The sequence below is a fragment of the Talpa occidentalis genome, unplaced genomic scaffold (genome assembly GCF_014898055.3).
Source record: "Talpa occidentalis isolate TD23 unplaced genomic scaffold, MPIMG_talOcc4v2.1, whole genome shotgun sequence".
NCBI classification, from domain to species: domain Eukaryota; kingdom Metazoa; phylum Chordata; class Mammalia; order Eulipotyphla; family Talpidae; genus Talpa; species Talpa occidentalis.
The window spans coordinates 11,131,669-11,140,390 of NW_026555331.1; the positions used below are offsets into that span (position 1 = coordinate 11,131,669).

The 8,722-nt window shown below is 43.9% G+C and overlaps 1 long non-coding RNA gene across 7 annotated transcripts in view; it reads right to left on the bottom strand.

Annotated features, from left to right (window-relative positions):
* The window catches only part of LOC119237989 (uncharacterized), a 111,884-nt gene extending 109,798 nt beyond the window's left edge, over positions 1-2,086 (bottom strand). For 6 of the 7 annotated variants that reach the window (XR_008550552.1, XR_008550550.1, XR_008550554.1 and 3 more), the window contains exon 1: positions 1,698-2,086. This is a non-coding gene — a long non-coding RNA (uncharacterized LOC119237989). Of the gene's footprint in view, positions 1-810; positions 924-1,697 lie in introns of all 7 variants that reach the window. The other variant, XR_008550551.1, reaches the window with a different exon arrangement.
* Between the last annotated feature and the right edge of the window lie 6,636 nt (positions 2,087-8,722).

Genomic DNA, 8,722 nt, shown 5'->3' on the forward strand with positions numbered 1-8,722 from the left:
GGTTCTCAGAGGTAATGTAAGATGGGAACAGCCCAACCCCTGCCATCAGAGCTCTCCAAGTCCTCCCCCTCTGGCAGCTATCATTAGAGATTTGAAAGGACCACTTGCCTCCCTGAGGTGATTCAAATCCTCCCTGTTTTCTTCCCATTGATTTGCTGTGATTCCCAGACTCTGCTAAGATAGGGGAAAATGGGAGCTAAAGGAACCTGAGAAAGGAGAAAGAACTCTGCTTAAGAGAACAACACCTTAGCCTCCCTGGTAGCGCAAGGGATTAAGCACAGAGCTGAAGCTACCTGCAGCCTCTAGAGCACGAGTTCGATCCCTGGCCAGCCAGGGAGATACCCACATAGTGCAGCATACCTCTCCTGTCTCACCTGTTGCCTCCCTCAGTGGAGTATTTCAGTCAGTCTGCCTGTTCTGTTCCCCACTCTGTCTCTGGTGAATCCTCTCACCCTCCTGCACCTCTGGTCTGCACCCCAGTTCTTGCATGCATAAATAAATAAATCTTTAAAAAAAAAATTAAGGGCCTCCCCTGGTGGTGAGGCACTTGAGCACTGTGCTGTGAGGCTGTCCACAGCCTCTGTAGTGCTGGTTTGATCCAGGCTGGCAGGCGAGGGTCCCACGTGGTGGGGCAGACCTCTCTGTCTCGCCCGCTGCTCCCCTCAGCAGTGTATTTCATCAGTCTGCCTGTTCTGCTCCCTGCTCTGTCTCTGGTGAATCCTCTCACCCTCCTGCGCCTCTGGCCTGTACCCCAGTTCTTGTATAAATAATCTTTTTAAAAAAAATTAAAACCCTTAAAAAAAAAAATACCTGAGGAGAGGAAAGGAGTGGCTGCTGTCTTTCCAGTTAAATCCAGGTCTGAGGCTGAGGTTGAGCACAGAGAATGGGTGGGAGCAGAGGGTGCTGTACCTTTGTAGTCAGGTCTTCTTTTAAGAAGGAAAGAAAGTGTGTGTCTTATGCGAGAGCCAAGGTAGGTATCTTCAGCCCAAATCCCTCTGCCCCACAATTATTGCAAATTGTGCCACATTCTATCTTTAGGCTGTAACACCAGTTTTAGCTTCCTGTCTTGCCTACATTTTAACAAGAAATGCTGAACAGCTGAGCTTTGGGAAGAACCAACCAGCTGCCATTTTGAACAGGAAGTCAGGGGCAGCTTGCATGAAAACCTTTTCAAATTTCCACACTGCTGTTACCCAATGGGTCAAAAAGAACATAACCCAAACTAAAACCCATGGCCTGTCCCTCTCTTCTACACAGTCTGAATGAAAACTGACTCACAGAGCAAGAGGGAGAAAAAAGAGACCACATATTTTATTTAATTCTTTTTAATTTTGTAACCCTCTTCTCAGAATCTCTCAAACTGCAAGTTTAGTTTTTGCTCAACCTCACAGTGTCAGCCGACACCCTAGCAGGAGCCTCTGCACTGCCCTACAAGTGTCCTAGGCCAGGGGTGTGAAGTCTCACTCCTGCAGCCAGGCACACACTCTGCCTTTCTCACTTGGAGGCCCAGGTGGGCCATCCTAGCAGGAAGCCCCATGGCAGGCTTGTGGGGGAAGGCCACCATTCCTAACATCTGACCATCACCTCCCATGCCTTCCAAACACATCCTTTTCTCCAAAGCCAGGCCCTCCATCCCATTCAAAGATTGAATCCCACACTCAAGAAACCATAAAATTCAAACCAAGAGGAAAACAAACCTGAAAAGAAGCTCACATGTTTGGGACACTCAGGTCGAGAGCCATGTGTCACTTGCATTTGAAGTTTCTGACCCGGACGGGTTGAAATCCAGCCCTGCTGCTTAATTGCTGACTGAACTCAGGCATGTTCTTCAAGTATTTTCTGTTTTATTTCTCATCCTTAAAATGAGATAATGAGTATTTATCTCTTGGGTTGCAGTGAGGATTAAATAAGCTAATATATTCAAAGTGCTTTAAGAGAGAAATGCTCACTATCTGTTAGCTATTAACATTATGCTACTCAGCAAACACATTCTGGTATGTTGCTGCTAGGAACTGCATCTTACTGCTTCATCCTTCTTGTCTCTAGGAATCCTTGCTCGTGTCACAATGCACAAGAGGCATGGCAGATAACAGACAGAGCCTGGTTGCCAGGATGCCATACCCCAATTATCATGTCACAGAGCAGCCCTGCTCCCCCAGACTCAGCCACATGTCTGGCTCAGCTTCAGGTCTGATGTGAAGCCAGCTCCCATTGTAGAATAATCTTTTCTGGGGGGCAATTGCTGAGCCTGGTCATCTATACCTCTGCCCAAACAAGGACACCCGACCTGCCTCTCCCATCCAGGGACTAGGGGGAAACAGAAGCCACATGACCGGCCTGCCCTATCAGCTCTAACGGTTCACACGTGAGAGCCCCGTATGGGGAGGGGGATGTCTTCTGTGAGGAGCGACTGGAAACATCTCCTTGTACCCCATCCTCCTCTGCAGAGAGGGACCTGGTCCTTTCCCCATCTCAATCATTTTTCTCATTAAAAGCTCCCCCTGGCAGGAGAGTCTGTTCCTGGCAGCAAGCCCTGGGCTGGGAGAATGGCGCCAGGGCCACACATGCAGGCCATGCGCTGAGGACTCAGGCTCTGAGTGAGGTGGATCTTGTGGGGGACTTTGAGCAGGAAAGTGACAGGACATGACAAATGATGTGCAAGGAACGTGGAGTGGACGCAGGATACCAGGAGGCACAGCAACTTTGCAGAAAGATCAGGGGGCCGGGGGCCGGCCTTTCACTGATTCCTGCTGGGAGACTGGAGTGGACGTGATGGGAGATGCATCTAAATGGCTGCTGGTGGACCCACAAAGGGGACTTTCTGGGATCTTGGTATTGGGTTAACTAGCAGCTGAAGCTGAGCTCTCACTGACCCTCTCCTGTATCCTTACAGTCCAGAGGAGTTTTCGGAAAAAAAAATCCAGTCCATGGGAGAAAATTTTTGTATGCGACACTAATGATAAAGGATTGATCACAAAAATCTACAAAGAGCTGATGAGACTCAACAAAAACAAAGTAAATAACCCAGTCAAAAAAATGGGCAAAAGAGCTAAAACTTCTCAAAAGAGGAAATGCAAATGGCCAACCGGCATATGAAAAAATGTTCAACATCACTTGTAATCAGGGAAATGCAAATCAAAACTACAATGAGATAACACCTTACACCAGTGAGAATGGCACATATTAAAAAAACTAGCAACAACAAATGTTGGTGAGGATGTGGAGAAAAAGGAACTCTCCTGCCCTGTTGGTGGGAGTGCAAACTGGTCCAACCACTATGGAGAGCTGTCTGGAGATTTCTGGACCTACTAAACATAGAGCTTCCATATGATCCAGCAATTCCACTCCTAGGTATTTACCCAAAGGACACAGAAACATCCATTCCAAAGAGCACCTGCACCCCTATGTTTATAGCAGCACTGTTTACAATAGCTAAGCTTTGGAAACAGCCCAAATGCCCAAAAATAGATGACTGGATCAAGAAGATGTGGTCCATAGACACCATGGAATATTACTCAGCATTCAAAAAAGATAAACACATGCAATTTGCAGCAACATGGAAACATGGATGGAGCTAGAAGGGATCATGCTCAGCGAAATTAGAAAAAAAAAGAAAAATACTGGGTGGTCTCTCTCATAGCAGGAATTTAGAAAACCTAAATAAGGGACCAGGAAAAAGACTAATTGCAATAAAGTAAAAATCAAAATCAACAAGCAACTATAGACCAGAGACACACTACGGTGGGTAGAGGGAGGAGGAGAAGAGGGATTAGGGTCAGAAAAAGGGGGTGGGGATTATATGGGGAATATAACCAAAATGAAAATACATACATTGTGCAAAAATGAAAAATGATGTAAGAACTATATAAAATAAAATAATTCATAAAATAACCCAGTCCAATCAGTTTAATGAAAAGGCACAAGAAGGGACCACCCCGCCAAGGACAAAGCTAAATGGGAGGGGCTTGTGCCCTCCCCACATTAGATCAGAGCAAAGGGAGAGTCTGGGGGATGCTCTCCGGGCTAAGAATGGGTAGAAAGGAGTAAAAACCAGGATTTCACCTGTGCAGGCATTCTGCACACAGACAGGGAATGCAATCTGCAGAAGAACAGTAAAATGCTCAGGACGGCGTTCTTTATACAACACTCAGAAGCAAAATGAGGCAGCAGTCGGCTGTGAGGCAGAGAGCACTGAGTTAAGGAATTTGTCAAGGGACAGACATAACAATGTCTTGCAGATCCAGTCAATACATGCAAACCAGAAGCACAGACTAGCCCCACTAAAACTTCAGATGATGGCAAAAAGGAAGGCTTTTGAACATCACCATGAATGCCCAGGAAAATGATAAACTGATCAATTAAAGATGATGATGATTTAGGACTTCAAAGTTGGCCCACATAAAGATGACTTACATTTCTCAAGGAGGGGACCCAACAGAGAGAAGGGCGTTCAGACATGTAATGGCATGACAATTGAAAAATAGTAAATTTGTAAATCATAAGGAATACAATTTACATGGAGACACTGGACAAATCTTGATCAACATTAACTATGGTGAATGACTTGATTCTGGCAAAAAATAAAAGGGAGTTAGATGAGATTACAGTAGCCTAAGATTTCTCCATACCATTGGTCGGGGTATCATTGCTAAATTTGAAAAACCAAGCTCTGATTTCTTGCCCAGCAGGTGAGCTGGGGAGGCTTGAATGGATTAAGGGAGTAGATGGGACCACCCGGGGAACCTGGACCTTGAGGTGATGCTCCAAGGAGTGGATGGTCCTCTATGCCAAGTCAGGACACACCCAAGACCAGTCCCCCTCGCCAGTCAGTGATGCCTGGAGTATAAGGGACCCTCACTCTCTGCACAGCAGACCCCTTCTGTCTCATCTGCTGCTTCTCTTAGCAGCTGATTTCTCTTCTCCATTCCATCTCTGGTGAATTCTTTCCCCCCTGCACCTCCAGCATACATCCAATTCCCTTCTATGACATCATTCTCTTTCCAGAAGAAATCAGAGTGATGCCTACAAGGCAACAAATAAAGGAAAGGGTAACTCAAGTACATTAAAACTGGAGATGTTCTGAAACATGAAAAATTCAGGGACTATTTGAGCCCTTTAAGAAAATACACTGGGAGGGCCTGCCTGGTGGCGCAGCGGTTGAGTGTTGGGCTGCGAAGATGCCCACAGCCTCTGCAGCACCGGTTCGATCCCCAGCCACCGGCGAGGGTCCCACATGGCATGCAGACCTCTCCTGCCACACCCGCTGCTCCCCTCAGCAGTGTATTTCATCAGTCGGCCTGTTCTGTTCCCCGCTCTGGCTCTGGTGAATTCTCTCACCCTCCCGCGCATCTGACTGTACCCAGTGTGTGTATAAAAAAATAAATTTTAAAAAAAGAAAAAGAAAAGAAAAGAAAATACACTGGGAGGCTAATGCCACGGCAAGATGAATTTATTGAAACACACATGTGTCCAGCACTGGCGTGGAGGTTATGGTGAACCAGTGGTGAGGATTAAATCCATTTGGGTAAGTGGAAGCAATAGCACATTAGCAAAGGTTTTTTTATTGCTGAACAGAATGTGTTCTCAATCATTTTAAGTTGAAAATTATAAAAGTAACCAAAAACCAGGAGGCAAAAAGGGGATGGGTGTATTAGAGTGGAAATCACTTCATCTTTTATAGAAGGAGGTGAATTAGTACTGCCTGAAAAACTGAAAGATGTAAATTAAAAAGGGAAAAAAATGACATCAACTTATCTGATTTTATGAAGTTTTTACTTATATTTGTTCAGAGGAGAATTTGAGGAAATACTGCCACTGGCAGTAGGGGGAAAAGGATCAAAATGCTAGTTTCACTTCAGTTTCTGTATTTTGGTTCGATTCCAGTGAAATTAAGTAAATGTTCCATGGAAATAGCATGTCGAGTATAAGATCTAATGACTTACCTACCTAAATAGCCGCCTATCCTTCCCACCTAGCTATACCCAGAGCCTTAGAATTTCATCCGGGATGACATCCAGCAAGAGTTAATGTTGGTTACTTCTTGCTATGGAATTTTGGAGGCATTTGTTGTTTTCTTCCTCAGACTTTTCAAAATGCTTTTTTAAATAATTTGATGATGTACATTTGGCATTTAATAAAAAATAATGTTGAAAAAACATGTTAACGTTGATACAATGATAAGTCATTATTTGATAGGGTCCTGAAATCAGGAACTGATCAGTACCCAATAGAACTGCTAGGGCTGGCCTGGTGCCAGGGGTGCCCTGCAGAGGGCCTTATATAACCAATGCCACTTACTTTCAACCTAACAATTTCAGTGTGCTCCTGCTTTAAAGGTGTGGAAGTTAAAGCTCATGCAGTTTCAGTGGCATCACACAGGTCCAAGCATTGAAGGGAGCGCTGTGCATATTTTTCACACCAAGCAATTCACCCACTCCCCGGGGCCTGCTCTGCCCCACACATTGTGTAGACACTGCTGTAACATAATTCCTATACTTCCTCCTGATGACTAATTTTAATAAGAATTTCCTCTTTATTTTTTTTTGAATTAAATAATTCTCAGGTTTTTAAAGCACAGAAAGAGTTGTACATTCCCTGATTACTTTTACAGCTGAATGCTAACACCAAAATGTTATAAAGACACTCCAAAACAAAACCACGGATCTAATACATTTGAAAAAAAAATGTGTATCTATGAGAAAATGACATTTCCTCTTTAGATAGCCAAAGAAAAGTTCTTGGGGGACTCCCGGGTGGCGCGGCCATTGAGCGCTGGGTTGCAAAACTACGCACAGCCTCTGCAGCGCCAGTTCGATCCCCAGCTGCTCCCCGGCCACCAGAGGAGGGTCCCACATGGCGCGCAGACCTCTCCTGCTGCCCGCTGCTCCCCTCAGCAGTGTACTTCGGTCCTTCTGCCTGCTCTGCTCCCCGCTCTGGCTCTGGTGAATTCTCTCACCCTCCCGCGCTTCTGACTGTACCCAGTGCTTGCATAAATAAATACATAAATCTTTAAAAAAAAAAAAAAAAAGAAAAGTTCTTGGTAATATTTCTCATTCATGTGAGGACTAATTCATAAAGCCTCCCAAAGTGGTATATCTATTTAGCTTTTAGTTACTGATTTTACACATACCCTGCAGATTTATTTTATTTATACTGAAATTAGAGGGGATGGGGGTTGTTTATGATTCTTTCAACTGTACATTTGTGCCTTTTGTTTTTCTGGATGTGGTTATATTTCATATTTTTTCTAAAAATCTTAAAAATAAAACTGTTAAACACAAGCATGATTGATCAGCTTGCTTCACTCAATAAATAAAATTTTGACCTGTGATGGTGAAATGTAGATGATTAGTCATATTTACATGTGTATCTAAGATTATATATTATTTGCCTATTGCTATGTTACAAATTTTCCCCCAATGTAGCATCTTAAAAACAACCAACATTGGACCTCTCTGACCACCTAAGGGTTAAGTCTCAGTGCTAGCATCTCTATGGCCCGAGTTCGAATTCCAGCCAGGGAGTTAACCCACATGGTGCAGCAGACCCCTCCTCTCACCTGCTGCTCCCCTCAGCAGTGTATTTCAGTAGATCCACCTGTTCTGCTCCCCACTCTATCTCTGATGACTCCTCTTCCACACTCCTCTGCCCCATCCCATCCACCTCTGGCCTATACTCCAGTTCTTCTGAGCAAAAAAAACAAAAACAAAAAACAAAAAAGAAAAAAACAAATTTATTAATCACACAGACAATGAGCTTGGGATCCAAGCACAAATGACACTCTTTCTCACAAAGCCAGAATCAGTGTGTTGCCTATACACCATCACCACGACCAAGGGGAAGCACTGCTTTCAAAGTCACATGGCTGTTAGCAGGTCTCAGTTTTTACCAAGTATTGATCAGCGTCATCAGTTACTTACCTACATGCATTTCTCAATAGCTGTGCTTACAATATGGCAATATGATTCTTCCAGAGTGAGGGGTTGCAGAGGGAGAAAGACAGACTCAAGATGGAAGTCAGTCTTTTCATAACTTAACCTCAGGTTACAACCACTTCTGCCCTATTCTGCTCACTAGAGTCCCTAAATCCAGCCCTCACTCAAGGGAAGGGATGGCAAAGTACATGAATAGCAGAGGGGAGTGTCATTGGGAGTCTCGCTAGAGGCTGCTTAGAACATACTGGAAAGCCAAGCTCCCTGGGGTCAGCAAAGTTTCTTCTTGATAGTAGATTGAAATTACACATGTTCCTCATTTTTTTAATTATTTCTCCTCTTTTCTAAGTTGTCTATGGTGCGAAAGTATAAATTGTTGGACACACATGCTCTGTATTTAAATTTTGACTGTCACTGACCATCTAGATGAGATAGAGCTTTTCACAGCCTCGGTTTCCCCAGTGCCAGCCTCTACAGTTGTGAACATTACTGTGGTCTGTATGTAAAACATTCACACAGTGGCACATTTGAAGTGCTTATTAAATATGAGTGTTAATTAAATATTAATGAATATGTAATATTTAAGACAGGAAAAAGAAGGGGGTGGACAGATATAATAAGACCAAAAAAACCATTATTGTCATGAGCAAGGGAGGGATAGGAGTGCATAAAATTCAGGAAAAGTGAAAGCAAATAATATAAGCAGATTCTAACTTGTGTAAATCAGATGATAAATGAAGACATTTGAAATAAAAGGAAAGTGGAAACTGGAGAATGTTGGAGAGGGATGC